The 21947-nt window shown below is 47.3% G+C and overlaps 1 protein-coding gene across 4 annotated transcripts in view; it reads right to left on the bottom strand.

The window, feature by feature from the left end:
* The window catches only part of Stk38l (serine/threonine kinase 38 like), a 76876-nt gene extending 56873 nt beyond the window's left edge, over positions 1–20003 (bottom strand). The window contains exons 1-2 of one of the 4 annotated variants that reach the window (XM_039108393.2): positions 19886–20003; positions 16196–16405 (exon numbers count right to left, since the gene is read on the bottom strand). The gene's annotated coding sequence lies outside the window, so the exon portion shown is untranslated. 4 annotated transcript variants of the gene reach the window in all.
* Between the last annotated feature and the right edge of the window lie 1944 nt (positions 20004–21947).

Raw genomic sequence — 21947 nt, 5'->3', positions numbered from 1 at the left:
CTCTTTCCAAAGCTTGTAAACAATAATATCCTGCCAATCAGCAAAGCCTTTACCTGGAAACTGAAGCCCCCTGTAACCAGTATATGACAGCACTGGTCATGCCTCACTAAATATTCCCTTGGTACTTGGACAAAAATGTGGCGAACAAGGAAGAAAGAAAGACTGGAGAATACACTTGTTTGTTTAAACAAACTCCTGCCGCCTTAAGCTTGCTTTCATCATCTCACTGAAAGAGGCCACGGTGCTTTCATTTAGTATTCAGGGCAGGCTTTCTACGTATGTCTAATCTAGCCCAGCCATAGCTTGCCCATCTGTTGATTTGAATGCAATGCTAGGATTCTCAAACAGCAATATGCTTGCTTAACTGGTCCTACGTTTACGTAAAATAAAGTCCTTTAACATTACGGCAAGATACAAAAATCCTCCCGGCATTGGTGTCTCCAACTTTGCCCAGCTCTGTGAGAAGGCACTTGCCTTCTCTCTTAGAATCGCCTATTACCAATTCTAACGAGATGTCACTGGTCTTTGAGGGAGCTGAACTTTTCTAAAGAAAAATGACCAAACCGAGACTAATGCTTTATCATTTTGCTTTTTATCATTTTCCTTTGTTCTTAATGTCCCACTTTCTGAAATTAAAATCTAGTATTTAAAAAGCTGCAGAGTTCAGTTTTTGAGAAAGAACTTAGTTGGGTAAGGAGGAGATTAAATTTTAAAGCTGCTTTAAATAATAAAAACTGCAAAGAACATCTTTTTATTTGCAGTCTTAGTTTCTATTCCTTGGCTTATTTATAAGCAAACTCAAAAAAACAAATGCTGGGGCTTCCACTATTCAGTTTAATGTGTTTTTTCTGAGTCTAATTTGTTCTTAACTTAACAGCAAAGCCTTTCAAAGGAGTACGGAAACTACGCCGAACTATGCTTCTCATTCTAAACACATTCCAATAAATGGGAAACCAATCAGTACTCTAGGAGAAAAACATCCAGCAGAGTGAAGGTACACACCAAACTTTTATCCCTTGTACTTCGGAGGCCAGGCTTTTCAAAATAAAAGTATTTTTATGACCGCGTGCAATATCGTAATTTATCCTATCTTGAACTAAATTATCTCTCCAAATAGACACGAGCGCAGCTAACTCAAATAAAATGTCTCTAGGCCACGAGGGAGAGAGCATAATAAACTTATTTGTTTTATATATCCTGAGGCATAAGAGAAAAACCTTTCCATGTATGCTTGTGCGTGTGACAACACAACTTGATATGCAAATAACAAGACTTATTGACTTAAAGAAGGGAGACCTGGCCGGTTTAAGACACGACTGCCAAACAAGGGTAATCACCACCTTAAAACCCTGAACTTTGTTCGCCTGGCTTCTTGGCAGTCGTGCGGCTAATACCAGACCTATTTCCATAAGTGGCTTCTACCAAAACGGATCCCGAGTTTTGCAAAGGAACCGGAGAGCGCACGGGCTCTGCACTGAGTCCCGAGGGGCGGCAGCAGCGCACTTCTGCACCAGCCGCTGCTCCAGACCCATCTCTTCACAGCGTTTCTCCAAACTTCGGGACCCAAGAGACCCCGCACCATAGAAAGTAGCATCGGTGACCGGGACACAGCCGCTCGGGCACAGTTTGACGCTGCTGTGCACCGTCAACTTTGTGCCGGCGAGTCGTGCCCTCTGCGTCCGGAGGGGACGGGAAGGTGGGCCCGGAGCAGGGTGCGCGCGGGGTTGGCGGCTTCGCTCCCGGTGCGCAGGCTGCCGCACCCGGCTCAGCGAAGGCCCGGGTGACTGACAGGAGCTGGGGGCGCGGCCCCGCCTGCAGCCCGGGGACGCCGCGCACGGCCGCGGTTCTCCGCTCCACCGGGGAAACCAGGGCCGGACGCCGCGGGCCGTGCCGCGCCAAGCCCCTCATACCTCCACGCAGCGAGCGCCGCCCTAGCCCCGCGGCCCTGCCCTGTGCCCGCGCTCGCGCCCGCGCCCGCTCTCACCTGCCGGTGTCGCCCGCTCCCGCTCAGCCTCCTCCTCAGCCACCGCAGCCAGCGGCGCGCGTCTGTCGCGCCAAGCCCCGCCCCGTTCCCGCCCCGAGAGGCGGTGCCAAAGCGGCCGCACCGGAATCTCGCGAGGCTTGACTCCTAGATCTTTAAGGGGTCGGCCCTGACGTCATACGCTCCCAGGCGGAAGTAGCCTTCTGGCGTCAGCGCCAGTCTTAACCCCCCCCCCCCCCACACACACACACACACACACAGCCCTTCGCCGGCGGAAGTGCAGGTTGGTCCAGGAGCCTGTGGTCAATCCAGTCACTACTGGGCGAGGTCTAACATCTTTGTCCCATGGCCCTCTCTAGTTAGAAGTGGTTCCGCCTGACCCTGAGAGGGGCCTGGTGTGAAACAGCACGGCTCAAGGCTGTGCAAAAATGGCTCAAAAGAGGGGAGATCACCACTGTAGCAGCTCTGTGACTTCCATGTCTCTGTAACTGGACCCGAAAGACTTAGAAGGAGTTAGAATTTAGGAGGGCCACAAGAAAATTGCCAGCATACACGAAAACTTTGCTAAACTTACCTGAAAATCCCAGAAGAGCTGGCAACGTACCATACAACATTAGGCTGGAAAATTGCCATCGTTTTCTTCCCTTTCCTCCCGATACCCGAAAATGAGCAAAGAGCCAAACACTATACAATGTGTGTGCTCTGCACGCTCCTTAAGTGCTACTATACACCATGTGTCCTACGCACACCTATGATCAATTTATACATCCTGCACGGATTAACGATAACCATAGGCTTCAGCAAACTTAACAACATTCACTTAAAGCACAAAAACAGACAAACTTTAAAGCCAGGTACAGTGGCTCATGCATGTAATTCCACCACCCAGGAGGCTGAGACAGAAGCTGCAGCGACTTTGAGATCAGCCTGGGCTACATAGTGAGTTCGAGCCCGGCTAGAGCAACAGAGTGAGACCCTCAATAGTACAAAAGCAGGCTCAAGCTTCTCTTTGACTTCTCCAGACAAGGACCATACCTCCCAGTGGGCCAAAGCTTCACATACACAGCACTAACACTACAGAGAAACTGCTAGCCTCCGGAGCGCCACACAGTGAGGGTGGTGAGAGACCTCACTGGCTACTTAGAATAGCATTCGGTTTAAAACGTATGAATCATTTATTTCTGGAATGTTCCACTTCGTATTTTTGGAACATGGTTGACTGTGGGTAATCAGAAACTGGGGGTGGGGTGTGGGTGGGGGTTGAATCTGTGGATAAAGGGAGAAGAGAGTGTGGTATTTGGAAAATTGCTTTCCTGTGGGATGATGCAGGGAGAGTTTTAGGAATGTGACACGGTTGTGCTTAAGGTAAAACTGGTCTTTAAGTAGGACCAATAGGGGGTTGGGGATTTAGCTCAGTGGTAGAGCGCTTGCCTAGCAAGCGCAAGGCCCTGGGTTCGGTCCCCAGCTCCAAAAAAAAGAAAAATGAAAAAAAAAAAAAAGTAGGACCAATAGAATCATTCCCAATCACTATTGACAGCCTCATCCTTTCAACAATGGAGTTTTATGAGACACCCTTAGCTTTTACACGATTGTTTGCAAGGACTAGAGGCTGGCCAATGATTCAGAACCCCTTCTGCTCTTACAGAAAGCCAGAGTTAGGTTCCCAGCACCCACAGCAGATGGTTTACACCATAACTCCAGCTCAGGAGATTGGATACATACACAGAGACACATATATACAATGTAAGGGTCTGAACACCACGGAAGGAAGACCCCAGACTCAGATGCAAAAACAAAGAGTATTTATTCTGCAGAAACAACCAGCGTGTGGGGGTCAACCATGCATTGAAATGGCCACCCCAAACGAAGGCATGCAGGCCTTCTTATAGGTAACCAGGGGAGCTCTCTAGAAGGATTAGGTAATCTAAAATTCATTGATGGGTATTAGGAGGTCACAGACAATCAGTGGTCTACATTCCTATGTCATCCAACACGTTCAGTCGTGTGTGGTCAGTGGTCTTCTGTATTCCTATGTCATGAATGTTCAATCTTGTGATGAGATAGGGCCGCCCAGCGCAGATGACCGGTTCTGAGATAAGATAGTTCCCCGTTTTTGTGGTTAACCCCAGGCTGTTCTTTGGGAGGGAGTTTTATGATCTTGTTCTGGATTTTATGGTCTGTTCCTAGAGCTGCTGTCTTCTGACTTAGTCTCAGGGCTTATGGTCTATTCCTGAAGCTGGTGCCTTAAAGCCTTTTTTGAAATCAGACCTGGTCCTTAAATGGAGACAAATGGTGTTCATGTTGCCCTTTGGATATAAATAAAAGTATCTAAACTTAAAAAATATATAGCAGTTGAGGACTGTGGCGATGACTCAGTCTGTAAAGAGCTGGCCAGCTACACAAGCACAAAGACCGAATCTGGATCCCTAGTATCCACTTACAACTCCATATCTGAACCCTAGCCCTGGGGAGGTAGGGGTGGGAATGGGTGGACTTCTAGAGCTTATTGCCCTACAGCTCAGTCATTCCAAGAGCTCAAAGTTCATTGAAAGATCCTGTCTCAAAAAATAAGGTGAGGGCTGGAGAAATGGCTCAGTGATTAAGAGCACTGATGCTCTTCCAGAGGTCCTGAGTTCAAATCCCAGCAACCACATGGTAGCTCACAACCATTTGTAATGGGATCTGAAGCCCTCCTCTGAGGACAGCTACAGTGTACTTATATATGATAAGTAAATAAATCTTTTTAAAAATATAAGGTGAAAGGTCTGTCGTATAGTTTAGTGGTAGAGCATTGGCCTGGCATGTGCAAGGCCCTGAGTTCAATCCCCTGTATCAGAAACAAAAGATTTGCCTTTTGTTCTGGAGGTGTGGCTCAGTGATTAAAAGTGATTACTGCTCTTGCAGAGGACCTAAGTTTGCTTCCTTGCTCCTTCACTGTTGTCTCACAACCACCAATAACTTGGGCTCCAGGGGAGCAGAGGCCCTCAGCTTCCACAGGCAACTGCACTCACGAGAACATAGCCACACACTGTGCACATAATAAATCCGTTCTAAAAAGAAGGTGGGGCGTTATTGAGAAAGTTGCCTCTGCACATGGGAATGTATACTTGCATACACACACACTCACAAAACACAGATAGATACACACAAACACCAACTAATATCCCTAAGTTTACCACAAGCAAACACGTGCCATGTGCAAAGCCGTAAGGAAGGAATCATAGCACGATTTCATGATTTCTGCCTGTCTGTCTGCCTGTCTGTCTCTTTCACACACATACACACACACACTCACTCTTACACACACACATACACTCACTCTTACACACACACTCTTTTTTTTTCTTTCTTTTTTTTTTTTTTTTTCGGAGCTGGGGACCGAACCCAGGGCCTTTCGCTTGCTAGGCAAGCACTCTATCACTAAGCTAAATCCCCAACCCCACACAAACTCACTCTTACACACACACTCATTCTTACACACGTGCACACACACATACACTCTTACACACACACATTTTACTCTGCTTTTTCGTGCATGGCTTTCACATATTTAGGAGATTTGTTTCGCTTACATAATCATATAGTCACAAATGACAGCTGTCGCTGCAAATGGTGGGTTTAACTGTGATCCAACGAGCTCGGCAGAGGCCCGTACTCCTCATACTATATGCATCTTATATACACACTTACATGCATGTATACTATATATGTATGCCAACGCAAGTATGTAGGATCAAGAATAGCGTATCGTTTGCTCGAAAGCAAACTCGTGTTTCCAAGTATGTACGCCTTTTCTCAACACGGCCCTAGTGTGAAGTAATCTAGAATGCTCGCCTGGAGCAAAAGTTTGACCTCTACACAGCTTGAGAGCATTCTAAACAACGTCCTTAGGAGGTCCTCGTTGTTATCCAAACTGAAACCATTTGGTTAATTCTGTAGATCGCTTTCCAAGATAATGCTCTGAAATTCACTTTAGAAAAGTATCAAGTTGTGGGTTGCCCGTGCGGTTTGTATTTTGATGCTAATTACGCTTCCCCACAGGGCTGTCTAGAAAGAGGAATGAATCCTTGCACTCAGGTGACTTCATCAGAATCTTCTCCCCATTTTAACTTGTGAAACAAAGGCTAGGGCTGGTGATTGGGCAGGGGAAGGAGGGTGGAGCTGAAGACTTTGGGGGATGAGGGGGGAGAGAAAGGGGGGGGGGACAACCGAGGAGGAGGAAGTGGAAGGAAAATGGAGCTGAGGCACATGACCTAGAGAAACCAAAAATAACAAGGGATCTCATAGCTGGGGAATAGAGTAGTGTAGGGTAGATCTGCCCAGTCGAGGCACACAGCTTGTATTCATATTATTTGAGTTGTGTTTTCCTTGCACGGGCTTATTTGGGTTAGAAAGTTTACCGCAATATCAAGTCTACAAGGAAAATTAATTATGCCAATAAGCACTTATCAAAATGGGAAAAAAGTGAATTTGTGATGTCACCGCACAGTAGGCAGTGCTTAAGATGATGTCCCAAGATGATTTTTATTGCCTTGTCTAATTCCCTTCTCCTGAGTGTGGGCTGGACCTTGTAACATTGTTCTTAAAAGGGAGTGTGGTGAAAGTTGTGGTTTGTTGTTCCCATGACTGGATAATAAGGGACCCTAGCCTTCATTCCACTGGGCCTCTCTAGTTGTAACTCGCCTGGGTGGAAGCAAGCCGCTCCACTGTGAGCATTATGAGGGTCACACTATGTCCACATTATGACCCAAGAACCAAGAACCAAGAACCAAGACTCATCCCAGTCAGAGGCTGTCAAGAGCCTGGCCCTCAGCTGGAGAGACAAAGGCAGACAGCTTTCTGTGAGAGAGAGGTTAGTCTGGTCATACAACCTAGGTCACACAGAAAGACCCTGTCGCAAAATAAAACAAAACTATCACCCGGAGGTTACACCCCTCATCCTAATCCCTCTCCAGGAACTAAATCCTGCCAACAATCTTGCAAGTAAGTTTAGAGGTAGAGTTGTGTGCCAACTGCAGCCCCTCCCAATCCCTTGAGTCCAGTCTTGTGGCCCCAGACCTAGCTGAGCCAAGCCAGGTCCTGTCCCATACAACCGTGAGATAGTGAATTGTTTTGTTTGTTTGTTTTGAGATAGGGTTTCTCTATGTAGCTCTGGCTGTTCTGGAACTCGCACTGCAAACCTGGCTGGCCTTAAATGCAGAGTTCTGTCTGCCTCTGCTACTTCCCAAGTGCTGGGGTTAAAGGTGTGAACTATGCTGCCAGACAATAAATTGTTTTAAATTACAAAGTTTTTTGTTAGGGTCTGGTCTTTTGCTTGTATTGTAATGCTAACTACTGGCCCTCAAGCCCTGGTTGCCTTCCGGGATGAGAGAGTCTGCAAATACCCAACTGATAGTACCCAGGTGACACTATGTAACCTTGTCTCCTAAATTACCCCTGGTTGGGGAATAAAGATGTCTACAGCCAATAGCAAGGCAGAAGAGAGATAGGAGAAGTCTCAGGTTCTCAGACTTGGGGTCTGAGAGGAAAGAAGGTTAAAAAATAAGAAGATGCTAACTATGGGGTAAGAATCTTAAAATAATGGCCATGTGGGTTGGCTAATTGGAGCTAAGAACAGCCCAGACAAAACATAGCGGATTACATAATGGGATTATTGGCAGGGAAATAGACATAACAGCCCAAGGATAGAGATCTGCCCAGCTCATGTGCTGATTAAGGCTTATTGTAAATATAAAGGTTGTGGGGGGGGGGGGAAGTGGGGTGGGTGGGTGGGTGTGCTTGTTTTATCCAGGAACTAAATGATCAAAGGCAGGGTAGAGATCCAGATTGGGATTAAAAATATTCAACAAAAAGTTTTGGGACAATTTGTTACACAACTGTAGACAACTGAACTGTCTTATACTATATTCTTTAATAATGCACTAAATAACATTAAGACCAACAGGAATTTTGTAATACATATCAACAATATTTGGAGAGACACCTGGAGTGACTTTAACGTGATAGACAACGTGTAGCATTTTTACTGGTAATAAAGTCACAGATATCTCTAAAATGGCTGTAATTTCCTACATCCCATTAGAATGAAATAATCGTTTTCAGTTAGCATTTAGTCAAAGAAATATAAAACTATGTACTTCTATGTTAATTAGACTCATATGGATATTTTATTCCATAAAAACGCATTCCCTAGAAAATGCTTGAAGTTGGAGATACTGTTCAGCAGGTAAGAGCGTGTACGGCTCTTGCAGAAGACTCATGCTCAGTTCCCAGTACCCTCACTGGGAGGCTCACAACATCTAACACCAACTCCAATCGCTCTAATGCCCTCCTCAGCCTTCCCGGGCACCTGCACTCACATGCTCATGTACACACAATTAAATATGAAACGAACCTTTTTTTTTTAAACATTTATTTATTTATTATGTATATATACATCATACAGCTTTCTGCCTGCGTGTATGCGCCTGCAGGCCAGAAGAGGGCACCAGACCTGATTATAGATGGTTGTAAGCCACCATGTGGTTGCTGGGATTTGAACTCAGGACCTCTGGAAGAGCAGATAGTGCTCTTAACCGCTGAGCCATCTCTCCAGCCCGAAACGAACCTTTTTAAAAATCCTTGTTTTAAAATAATAGCTCATCTGTAAGGACTTGTAAAATCCTATCTATCCATCTATCCATATATTTATCTATAATATATTCATCCATTCTTCAATCTATTTATCATCTAGCTAGCTATTATCCATTCATCCATCCACCTACCTACCCATTCATCCATCCACCCACCCACCCAGCCATCCATCCATCCATCATCCATCCATCCATTCCTCCATCCATCCACTCACCCATCCACCCACCCATCCATCCATCCATCATCCATCCACCCATCCATCACCCATCCATCCATCCACCCACCCACCCAGCCATCCATCCACCCATCCATTCCTCCATCCATCCATTCCTCCATCCATCCACCCACCCATCCACCCACCCATCCATCCATCTACCCACCCACCCACCCACCCACCCATCCATCCATCCACCCATCCACACATCCATCCATCCATTCCTCCATCCATCCACCCACCCACCCATCCACCCATCTACCCACCCATCCATCTATCCATCCATCCATTCATCTATCCACCCACCCATCCACCCACCCACCCATCTACCCATCCACCCATCCATTCACCCATCCATCCACCCACCCACCCATCCATCCACCCACTCATCCACCCATCCATCCACCCACCCACCCATCCATCCATCCATCCACCCACTCATCCACCCATCCATCCATCCACCCATCCATCTGTCCATCCATCCGTCCACCCACCCACCCATCTACCCATCCACCCATCCATTCACCCATCCATCCACCCACCCACCCATCCATCCACCCACTCATCCACCCATCCATCCACCCACCCACCCATCCATCCATCCATCCACCCACTCATCCACCCATCCATCCATCCACCCATCCATCTGTCCATCCATCCGTCCATCCATCCACCCATCCATCCATCCACCCATCCATCTGTCTATCCATCCACCCACTCATCCATCCATCCATCCACGCACTCATCCATCCATCCACCCATCCATCCATCCATCCACCCATCCATCCATCCACTCATCCATCCATCCATCTATCCACCCATCCATCCACCCATCCATCCATCCACCCACCCACCCATCTACCCATCCACCCATCCATCCACCCATCCACCCACCCATCCATCCACCCACCCATCCACCCACCCACCCATCTACCCATCCACCCATTCATTCACCCGTCCATCCACCCATCCATCCACCCACTCATCCATCCATCCATCCATCCACCCACCCACCCATCCACCCACCCACCCATCCACCCGCCCACCCATTCATCCATCCATCCATCCATCCACCCACCCACCCATCCATCCACCCACTCATCCATCCACCCATCCACCCATCCACCCATCCATCCATCTATCCACCCATCCATCCATCCATCCACCCATCCATCCATCCATCCACCCACCCATCCACCCATCCATCCACCCACTCATCCATCCACCCATCCACCCACCCATCCATCCATCCATCCATCCATCCACCCATCCATCCATCCACCCACCCATCCACCCATCCATCCACACATCCATCCATCCATCATCCACCTACCTATCTATCTCAAGTAATAACCCCGAGTGAGAGATATATGTGGCCACTACTAACATTTCTTCCTGTGATTTAATATGGATTTTACGGTCTTCCTCTTCTCCAAGTCCATGCTAAATTAATATAGAATATGTAAAGAGGTTGTTTTTTTTTATACGTGAACATGACTCAGCCTCACCAGACTATTTGAATTGTTAAAATTAGCTCTCCAGAGATGTGTCAGCTCTTTTAAAATCTATACACTAAGAAAGTTGGGGGGGTCCCTTATTGGTGGGTGAAGTTTCTTTCCTGTTCTTATAGCCACCCTGATCAGTGGCTTTAAGTGCAACTCCGACCCTTCCTCTGGTGGTTTAGCTGATGAAATTCGGCTGGAGAAAGGAGACAGGTGGAGAATGTCTGAGGAGCTGGCAAGATGCCTTAGCAGGTAAAGATTCCTGCCATGAGCCTGATAACATAGGTCTGATGGTTGAGAGCCACAGATAGGAAGGAGAATATCTCTGACTTCCACCCCAGGAGTAGCCCAGATGCTACTAGATGTTCCCATTGCCACCTGAGCCTCAAGAAAAAGTCCAGTGGGGGCAAGTTTGCCAGCACACTTGACTAGAGGCAGAGGACAGGACAGAGCACAGGCAAGCAGAGGAAAGAGTTCCTGCTGAGTAAGAGTGCATAAGGGACTCCACTTTAGAAGGACCAGCCAATCCCTGGGCTCAGGCCTCGTTATGATTTGGTTGTGAAATGTTCCCATACAAAGTACATGCAACCATAAGCTTGAGTTCTATACCTAAAAGGCCCTAGAAGCTGTGTGGTCTCTGACAGATAGCATAAAGGTCAGGAAGCCACAAACAACATTTGACATCTGCCCTAAGGATGGGTGACAGTCTAGGGAGGGAAGAGTCTGGGATAATCATTCTGGGGAATTTGGGTGAGGTCTGTCCCTACAGATAGCAGAAATGTCACCAGGTTGTTAAGAACCTCTGCTCTTAGCCCTCTGGATGGATTTTATCTCCTCCTTCAAGGAAACACTGTGTGATTAATATTCCCGGTCTCTTAGTGCTTCTCTGTGAGTACAACGTCCTCTGTGCATCCACAGTTTGTGCATGATCTCTCCACAGTTGCAGATATTAAGGACTGATAAGACTCCATTCAAATTTCACATTTTATGAGAGTAGTTCTTTAAAAAAAAAAGATTTATTTATTTTATGTATGTGAGTGAGTGAGGACACTGTCGCTGTCTTTAGACACACCAGAAGAGGGCATCCAATCCCATTACAGATGGTTGTGAGCCACCATGTGGTTGCTGGGAATTGAACTCAGGACCTCTGAAAGAGCAATCAGTGCTCTTAACCACTGAACCATCTCTCCAGCCAACTGAAAGTGGTTCTTGAAGAAACAGTTCCTCTGGAACCTTCTAATACTGATGTTTTTCTATGTTAAGCCATTGTATACACAGCCTTCACTGTGTGAGAACAGGTAGACTTCCTCTCACATCTCTCTTCAGAGCAGACTCTCAGTCAGAGCAAAGACTCTGAAAGTCTGGGCAAATTCCTCCACCTGTGTAAGCAAAGCCAGTGACTACTACCAAGCCATCACCAAATGACCACCTCAGGTTGCACAAAGTTCCAGCACCCTCCAAACCACACACGACAACTCACTCCTCACTCTCATTCACACCAGCATGTGTCCATATTGTTAATATTCCCACAGAAGGAAAGACCAGGGCTGAGGAGATGGCTCTGTGGTTAAGAGCATGCACTGCTCTTGCAGTATGACTCCCTACCTCAAGCAGTTTATTTATACCCACAGCTCCAGGGGATCCAAAACCTCTAGCTTCGAAGGGCACCTACACACATGCGCGTGCATGCGTGCACACACACACACACACACACACACACACACACACACACACACACACAACTAAATAACAAAATAAGAAAAAAGACTAAGACATTGTCACAAGCTAGGTTGGACCCCGGAGTGGAACAGAAAGAAGCCTGTATGGAGATTCATCCTGATCAGCCAATTGCTGGTGATCACTCTCATGTTTTGATGGTTTTTGTTTCGTTGCACAGTCTTTTTTTAACTCTCTGGGACTTGAAGACTTTCCCTCCTCCGAGTTATCACTGAACTAAACTAAAGGTATGAATGACTTCACTTCACAGGCACGAGTCTAAATTCCTCTCTCAGTTCTGGGGCTAAGGTTCAGGACAAGGCTTTAAGGGAAGTCACAAGACCTGTGGCCTCTTTAATTATAAAGCCTTCTAGAAGGATCTGGGGCAGGTAGGAACAGTTCTTTGATGTGTGTCTTTTGCTGACTTTTTTTTTTTTCTAAAACTAGAGATGGAGAACAAATGTCAGTTCAGGATCTGCTCTGGGTCTGCTCCACTCTCCAGCCTCCCAGAAGTGGGGTCGCTTTCTTCAAGGGGTAGCCTGCTACATTGTATGCTAACTTGGTTTCCTGGAGGAAATGACCCAAACAGGGCTTCCAAAGACTCCTCTCCCCACCCTCCCCCTCCTTCTTTTCCTCCCCCTCCCCCTCCCCCTTCTCTTCTCTTCCTCCTCAGTTAGACCACACAAGGCCTGTCGAGAAGGTCAAAGCTTCAAATGATAGCAATGGGCAGCCATTGAAGGTTTTAGTCAGAGAGGTGATTAAGTCAACACTGTGGTGTCAGTGTGAGCTCTGAGGGGAGCCACAAGGACACTAACAGACCACAGGAGTCTGAGCTTTAAGCCTCAAGCTGTACGCGATTATACGTTTCTGACAAGAGTACTTTAATGAACAGAAGTGCATATATGGTCTACTGGGAGCAAGTCTCATCAGGGCTGAGTGCTGTGAGGTTGTGCAAACGTGGGTAAATTATGAGGCCACAGACGCCCTCTTTATCAAGTGCATTTTCAAAAGGGCTTCCCGGCTAGATTTCCCTATAGGGTAAAAGTGTGCCAATTAGCGGGTAGAAAGCAAATAGGAAGGGCTGGAGACACAGTCCAGTTGCAGACAACCAGCCTCGACATGCACAAGACCTTGGGTTCAACCACACTCCAGCACGTGCACAGGCACACACACTCAGAACACACACAGCAGTACTTAAGTATGAAAACACAATGAAGTATTTCGCTTGAACAGCACCATTGAGTTTATCTGAAATACCCCAATTTTCCCTGTGAAGGGCTTCAGTCTCTGCTGCTGTGTTAAATAATAAAAAACTGAGACGAACCATCCCACGCTAGCGCCGGCTGCTCTCTGACTCCAGTGGTCTCGCCGCCTCCATGGCTAGCCCCATGCAGTGACCACCCATCTCATGGTTAGCTGTCACAAATCCCCGTAACCTGGTAAAGTCAAAACTCTAGAGGCTTGTAACGTATCAGTCAGATTTATATCAGCAAGTTCTCAACCCACAAAAGTCCACACGATAAACCTAGAACTGATTGATATTGATAGACGCTGCCCACTTAGACTGGACACATTGTCCTGTAACAATCCATCCCTCAAGTGATATTCATAGCTACCTGTGGCTATTTAAAGCCACACGAATCTGGGTCATCCTTCTCTTCCTCCATCTTCCTTTCTTCTCCCCTCTCTGTGCTCTTGGTTTGGTCTCTGAAACTCTCAGCCCAACCATTCTTTTCCATTGCCCAATCACAGGCTCTTGCCTTATCTTGTGCCTGCCCTCACCTTCATATAGACAGCAACCCACAATCCGTCAGTGAAGAATGCGATTTTATTTTTAAGATATTTTAAAAAATGTAGGGGTTGGGAATTTAGCTCAGTGGTAGAGCGCTTGCCTAGCAACCGCAAGACCCTGAGTTCGGTCCCCAGCTCCGAAAAAAAGAAAAAAGAAAAAAGAAAAAAAAATGTATATGTATGTGTGTGCACCTGAGTGAGTTAATGTGCACCATGTGTGTGCAGTGCCCATGAAAGCCAGAAGATGGCGTCAGATGCCCTGGACCTGGAGTTCAATGAAGGTGTGAGCCACCATGTGGGTGCTGGGAACTGAACCTAGGTCCTCTGGAAGGGCAGCCCAGCCCAAGCTCTTAATGACCAAGCTGTCTCTCCAGCCTCTGAGGAAAACTTTTTAAAAGAATAGTTTGTTGGGCCAATAGGGTGGCTTTTTGGCAAAAGGATCTTGCCCTACATGGTTGATGATCTGGCTTTGATCTTTAGAACCCACATACAGGTTCTGGAGAGAACCAATTCCACAAAGTTGTGTTCTGATTTGTGCATGCGTGCCATGGCACGGACATGTCCCCAAAACAGTAACCGGGACAATAAAATAAAATATAGTAAAATAAAAATAGAACGATTTGTTACAAACTGCCTCCATGTTCCATGAACCCTGTTACCAGGCGTTCACAGGAACTGGATATCTATACAGTAAGGTGAGCTCCCTGTGTTCGATCGGAAAGGTGTTTTGGATCTTGTTGCATCCAACTGAAGAAGAAGGCTGGTAAGAACCTTTGTGAACACAGTGATTCCACCCCAGGATTCCAACGTAATTCTGTATATGCATGTGTAAGCCAGAAGACAGCCTCAACTGTCCTTCCTCAGACACAATGAACCGTTTCTAAAAAGCATGTGTTGGGTCTTCGACCTGCACGTATGTCTGTATCCCACAGGCATGGCTGATGCCTGTGGGGCAGGAGAGTGAGTCCAGTTCCTTGGAGCTGGAGTTGCAGACAGCTGTGAGCTGCCTTCTGGGTACTGGGAATTTAACCTGACTCCTCGGCTCAGAGCAGCAGTGCTCATAAGCGACCAGCCAACTCTCCAGCCTTTGCTTTAAGACAGAGTCTCACTATGTAGCTAGCATTCGGTGTTCTGGGACTGATAGAGACCAGGGTAGCCTGAAACTCACAAATCTGCCTGTCTTTGCTTCCCTGGTATTAGGATTAAAGACATCTACATCCCTGGAACTTGCTGGCTAGCCGGTCTAACTAATCTGTGAGCGCTGGGTTCAGTAAGAGACCCTGTCTCTGGGCTGGAGAGATGGCTCAGCGGTTAAGAGCACCGACTGCTCTTCCAGAGGTCCTGAGTTCAATTCCCAGCAACCACATGGTGGCTCACAACCATCTGTAATGGGATCCGATGCCCTCTTCTGGTGTATCTGAGGACAACTATAGTGTACTCATAAATATAATAAATAAATCTTAAAAAAAAAAAAAAGAGACCCTGTCTCAACAACAAGGACAACAAAACAAAAAGCAAAACAGAAAACAAACATGAAAATCATGTCTGGCCTTGATACACTAGCATGTGCATGTGCATACACATATACTATGCAGGCACACACCAAAATAAAAAAAACTCATGCCAGACATAAAGCCCTGGCTTCAATCCTCAGTCCCACAAAAACAAAACAAAATGAAACAGAAGCCTACATCAATTGGTCAGCAGGAAACAGAGGAGCCATGAGCAGTAATGTAATCTGGAGACAGAGTGCTCTCCCTCTCCCTCTCCCTCTCCCTCTCCCTCTCCCTCTCCCTCTCCCTCTCCCTCCTCTCCCTCTCCCTCTCCCTCTCCCCCTCCCCCTCTCCCTCCCTCCCCCTCCCTCTCCCTCCCCCTCCCTCTCCCCCCTCCCTTTCTCCCCCTCCCTCCCTCTCTGTTTCTGTCTCTCTCTGTTTCTGTCTTTCTGTCTCTCTCCTCTGTCTGTCAGTCTGTTGGACTCTCTCTCTCTCTCTCTCTCTCTCTCTCTCTCTCACACACACACACACACACACACACACACACACACACACACACACATGTCAAAGGTGCTCTGGAGTCCTCATCAATGGCAAGACTGTCACCATTCACAAGGGGAAGTGAGTTTCAGCCTAGAATTCTCTGTTCAGGTTTGCTATCCATCAGGTAAAGGGTGTTATCAGATATGCAAGCCTTGTGTAAACTTCTTCTGAGGAGTCAGACAGATAGGACACCTCCAACGGGCCAAGGACGTTCAAGTCATTGGTGAACCAAGAGTTTAATTAGGGTTTCTTACAGCATCGAGTGAGCAGATGCCACACTGAGGAACCCCCCTCCATTCTGCACCCACCAACCATCAGCTACCTGTGTACCCCAGGGGTCCACGGCTCAGAGACTTCCCTCAGTGTGGCTCTCCCTTAACGGCATGTTTCATTTTCCAAATCTTCTATTTCTATTTCATAAATACTTCGGTCCCACACTTTTGGCTGATTGTCAACGTCTTTTCCAGCATAACTTCAATTCCCATTTGTTCCAAGTCTGTTCGAATTAACCAAGTCCTTTCCAGACGTGATCCTAGTTTGGAAACGAAAGGTGGTGACTGAGATGGGTGGGGATGGTTTGCCAGGGAAGGAAAAAGCTTCCATAAGGAGGCAAGAGGGCAGCCTAAATGGGGAACTGCAGAGGCAATCTCACATATGCGCACTCCAAACCTGGCCAAGGACCTGCCACCTTAGGTTTTTGGAGCATTTGCTCACACAATTATACTGGGCGGACAAGTGACTGTTTCATTTATTAGGACTGGACTATTTATTACCAGATTAAAATAACCCATCCTCTTTCTGGGACTGCCAGGGAGAGTCACACCCCAGGGACCATTATTTTTGTTCCAGACCTACAGGTCACACAGCAAACGCCAATGCCCAAGGGCCTCTGAGCTAAGATAGATTTAGGACTTGGGAGGGGCTGTTTGTTCGGGCAGGAAATGGCTCACAGAGGGGAGGGGGCAGGATCAGCTGCTTTTGGTGGGGGAAGCGGTTGCCCTGGGAAACCTCTCACCACCCGGTAGGCCTGTGGTTGCCTGGCCTCTTCCCATGATTTCACCGGGCAGTGAGTGACTAGGGCGTTGGACTGGAAAGAACCGTGTTCCAGTTGGAATTCGCCCCATTGCAAGAAGAGAGGTTTGGGTCCATGAAGAGTCTGCCGTCTTGGGTGGGGTGAATGGGAATCATGGCCTTTGAGAGGAAGCTTTTTTCGGTCTTCCAGGTTTCACCTTTCGGAGAGAGGAACCTGCCTAACACAGTAGCCATCTGTGTTTGTCTTTAAGACTTGGCCAGCATGAGAAAGCTGAGGAAACCACTCATTCCACAGTTGGTAAAGGCCTCTTAAGTAGGGAGGAGGGTGTGGTTAAATGACAGTGCTTGCCCGCCAGACACTGGATTCAATCCTCAGCCCCGAACCCTTCCCAATCAAAGCCCTATGCGGCGGTTAATACTGGGGTGTAACCTGACAAGATCTAGAATCATCTAGGATTATCTTGATCAGGTTAAATAAGGTGTGCAGATCCAAGTTAAATATAGACGGCGACATTCCTGTGAGCAGGGGTCCTAGACTTAATAAAACGGAGAAGGTGAAGTGAGCGCAAGAATTTATCCGCTGTCTGTCTTTCCTGTGGAAGCAGTGTGTCCAGTGCACCACGATGGACTGTACCCTAAAACCGAGTGCCAAAATAAATCTTCCCTTCGTCGCTTTCGTTGGGTATTTTATCATAGCAACGGGGAGAATAATGAATATACCCTCTGAAGCGGACCCTAGGGAAGTATGGCGTTCTTCTCTGCACCCCCAATCACACCCTGAAGGCCAGGCTTGAGTGCTTGGGACAGGATGAAGGCAGAGGACACTCAGAGGTCCGGAGTGGTGATTTCTACTTGGCCCTGGCGTTCATCTTACTGTGAGTCTAAGAGTTCTGGAGCCAGAGCACCTGGGAGCTGTGGATGAAAAGGAGAGAGGGGCGGGGCAGCAAAGGGTGACAACAAGGAAAGGTGGATTAAGCTCTGATGGTCGTGCCCCAGCAGGGCGGAGGCTGTATCTGCTCTCAAAGGTGAGTACTCAGATGGCAGCTGAGGTTGAGTTAAAGAGAAACAAAGTGACTGAATGCTTGCAGGACTGTGAAGAGGGTGGAGTGTGGAAGGAGCAAGGCCAGGGGAGAAAGCTAACTTTACTTAAAAGGGCAACATAGTCGAAATCTAGCTCTGCGGTTGAGCATTTATCCCCCCCCTCACTGACTCATCGGATCTGTTAAATTAGTACTTTTTGTTGTTGTTGTTGGGTTTTGTTTGTTTGTTTGTTTTGCTTGTTTTTTTTTTTTTTTTTAAAAACAGGGTTTCCCTGTGTAGCCCTGGCTGTCCTGGAACTCACACTCTAGATCAGGCTGGCCTCAAACTCACAGATCTGCCTGCCTCTACCTCCCAAGTGCTGGGATTAAAGGCCCGTGTCACCACACTTTAATACACTTTTTTTTCCTTGTTCTTTTTTTTTTTTTTCCGGAGCTGAGGACCGAACCCAAGGCCTTGCGCTTGCTAGGCAAGCGCTCTACCACTGAGCTAAATCCCCAACCCTTTAATACACTTTTAATAGGTTTTATTATTTGTTTTAGAGCAGTTTTAGGTTCTCAGCAAAGTTGAGTGAGAAGTCCAGGGAATTCCCATCTACCCTTGGTCCCCCCACTCCACCCCACTGACCACATCTAGCACAGCAGTGACACATTTGTTACCAATGATAAGCCTGAACCAGCCCAGCTGATGGTTCCAAGTCCAGTTCCCCTTGGGGTTCACTGTTGGTGTGGCCCCTTCAGTGGGTTTGGAAAGGGAGCAGTGACTTGTGGCTCTACCACCGTAACAGCATACAAAGCAGTCCCACTGCCTAAACTCCTCTGTGTGCTGCTGGTTGCCCCTACCCGACAGAAATCCCAGCATGTACTGTTTGGTGTTGTCCTTACTTTTCCTGCAGCGCTTTCCCGTGTGGTTGGAGTCATACAGGTGTGGCCTTTCCTAGTGTCCCTTCCATCTTGTGTGTCAGTGTTAGGTAGCAATTTCTCCCAAACTCACTGATACTTAGGAATTTAAAAGGGGCGCTTGCCTTTTAAGACTTGGGACGTGTCCTAGTCAGGGTTTTTATTGTTGTGAAGAAACACCATGACCAAAAGCAAGTTGGGGAGGAAAGAGTTTACTTGTCAAACACTTCCACATCACTGTTCACCACTGAAGGAAGTCAGGACAGGAACTCAAGCAGGGCAGGAACCTGGGGCAGGAGCTGATGCAGAGGCTATGGAGGGGTGCTGCCCACTGACTTGCTTCCCCTGGCTTGCTGAGCCTGCTTTCTTATAAAACCCAGGAACCAGCAGCCCAAGGGTGGCTCACAATGATCTGGACCCTTACACACCAATTATCTCTGTGTCAACCTTTTAGAATATATATAGTTATTTTATTCCTTTTAGTGTTTTGAAAAATTATCTATGCATATGTGTGTACCTGCTTGTCTGTATGGACACTGAGAAAGTCAGAAAAGGGTTCAGATCACCTCAAATTGGAGTTACGGGTGGTTGTGAGCCACCGTGAGGGTGCTGACAACCACACTTGGTCTCTCTGCAAGAGCAGCCAACAGAATGCTGCAAGGGCTCTTAACTGCCAAGCCACCCCTACAGCCGCCTTGAGGACACTTTTTTTTTTTTTTTTTTTTTGGTTCTTTTTTTTTCGGAGCTGGGGACCGAACCCAGGGCCTTGCGCTTCCTAGGTAAGCACTCTACCACTGAGCTAAATCCCCAGCCCCTTGAGGACACTTTTAACACAAGACTCTTCTCCTTATCCCTGAGGTGATTAGCCAGTTTTCCTTTTCAGTAGTGCAGTTGTCTCCATCCACATCGCCTCATTTACACTATTACAGGCTTTCGTTTCAGCAGCACAGAGGAAGCACCAGGACTTTGGAGTTTCCCCTGAGGGTTAATTTCAGAGAGAGGCAGTTAGTTCGGAGCAGATGACAGCGACAACAGAATCCTACCTAAACCTTCAGGTTAACTTTGTTGCTGCCGAAGTCCGTGGGTCCTCTATTTCTGATCTTCCTCCCTCACAGCCCTTGGCACCGTGGTGGTTTGCAGTTAATTCTAAGGAAACACAAATGGAATTCTAATTCTAATTCTAATTCTAAGGAAACTCAAATGGCGATGTCATCAATGTCATCAACGTCCTCGTTGGAGCGGGAGGAAATGAGGGGAGATGAGGGCACCCAGCTACTTTACCATCCATTGTTAGGGAGCCAACCACATTGAACAGCCACAAACCACCCATAGTTGAACATTCAAGCTCTTTAAAGGTTTTTAGTGCCGTGGTGGTGACTCATCTGCTCCTCCGAAAGCAGAAAGGCAGAGCCTGTTGACGAGACGTGGGAACTTACCTTCTTGGAATGATAAGCAGGGTGATTTAGCAAGAAGGCATAATAGTCCGTCATTATGACCAACAGAGTGGGCCTCCAGCCTCCAGGAGGTAGGAAAGGGTTGTACCTGTGGTTCAGAACCTTTGTACCCAGGGCGAGACATTCTCTTGCTCAAGATGTGACCACCCAAGTGACACCAAAAGCGCTGCTCTTTTTCATGGGGAAAAAAATCCTTTTCAGTTTGAAAAGTGGAAATTTTTAAGGTCACAGAGTCAGCAGCAGGGGGAAGTGGGCAGAAGGCACAGCTCCACAGTGGCCTGTGGTAGCTTGAGGGATTCCAGAGATCTCCACTTGGTGACACCAGGGGTTTTGCTTGACCACAGAGGAGACTTTCCAGATGAGCCAGTGTGAAGTAGATCTGCAGGCTTTCAGGAAGAGTGTGTGTGTGTGTGTGTGTGTGTGTGCATGTGTGTGTATGTATATGCACATGTGCACACATGTGCTTAAGTGTGCACATGTGTATGTCTGTGTCTGTATGTGCACGTACATGTGAGTAGAGGTTTTCACAGAGGCCAGCAGAGGGCATATGTGCATTTGTGTATACACACATGTGCACACATGTTCTTAAGTGTGCACGTGTGCATGTCTCTGTGTGTGTGTGTGTGTGTGTGTGTGTGTGTGTGTGTATTCATGCACATGAGAGTAGAGGTGTCCGCAGAGGCCAGCAGAGGGTTTCAGATGATTCCCTGTGGCTGAAGTTATAGGTAACCCTTGAGCCACCTGGTGAGGGTCCCAAGAATTGAACTCAGGTCTTCTGCAAAAGCAGAGCGTACTCTTTTCTCCTGAAACTGTCTCCCCAGCCCCAATTAGGAAGAGATTTTATATAAACTTAACCTTGCTGTCAATAGCAAGGTACAAAGAAAGGATAAGGTATAACCTGTGGGTGTGGGCCTGTGCCTGGGCTTATCAAAACAGAGTCCTCAGTGGAGGCAGCGCGATGGCTCCACAGGTAAAAGTGCTTGCCCTAGAGTCTGAGGACCTGAGTTCAATCCTAGAAACTACCTGATAGAAGGAGAGAGCCAACTGCTGCAAGCTGTCCTCTGAGCTCCCGCACCAGGACATGCGTGTGCCCTTCCCCCAAATGAACAAATAAGTGGACAGATGAATACTTAATTTCCAAAAGCGCAAAACTGAGGGAACTCTGGGCTAGTGGGAAGACTCTGGAGTGTGCTTGCTCCCAAGTCTGACGGCCTGAGTTTGGTCCCTAGGAACCAATGGTGAAAAGAGAGAATTGATTTCCACGGGTTGTTCTTTGTCCTCCACACGCGTCCTGTGGAGCACAGAAATACATGCACGCATCTGTGCGTGAGCACACCTGCACACACACATGCACACAAATAAGTGTAAATGAATAAGAGGGTTGTGTATAAGTGTCTTTACAATTTTTGTGTGTAGTTTGTTGGGTACTGAAGTTATATCTCAAAGGACTTTGTTACAAGGGACTTAAGTGAGATCGTAGACTGGTTGCTGGGGCCTTGGATAGATAGGGTTATAGCTGATACGGTGAGACCCTTGTCTGACATGCTACACAGAAGGGTGGGGTGCTTTTACTGTAAACCAACACTCTGTTTGAGATTTCCTACGAAATTGCAGATTCACATTGGGGAAAGGGTTAGCGCACATGTTCTCC

Source organism: Rattus norvegicus, chromosome 4 (assembly GCF_036323735.1).
Source record: "Rattus norvegicus strain BN/NHsdMcwi chromosome 4, GRCr8, whole genome shotgun sequence".
In the NCBI taxonomy this organism is placed as follows: domain Eukaryota; kingdom Metazoa; phylum Chordata; class Mammalia; order Rodentia; family Muridae; genus Rattus; species Rattus norvegicus.
This window is presented reverse-complemented; position numbering and strand designations above follow the sequence as displayed.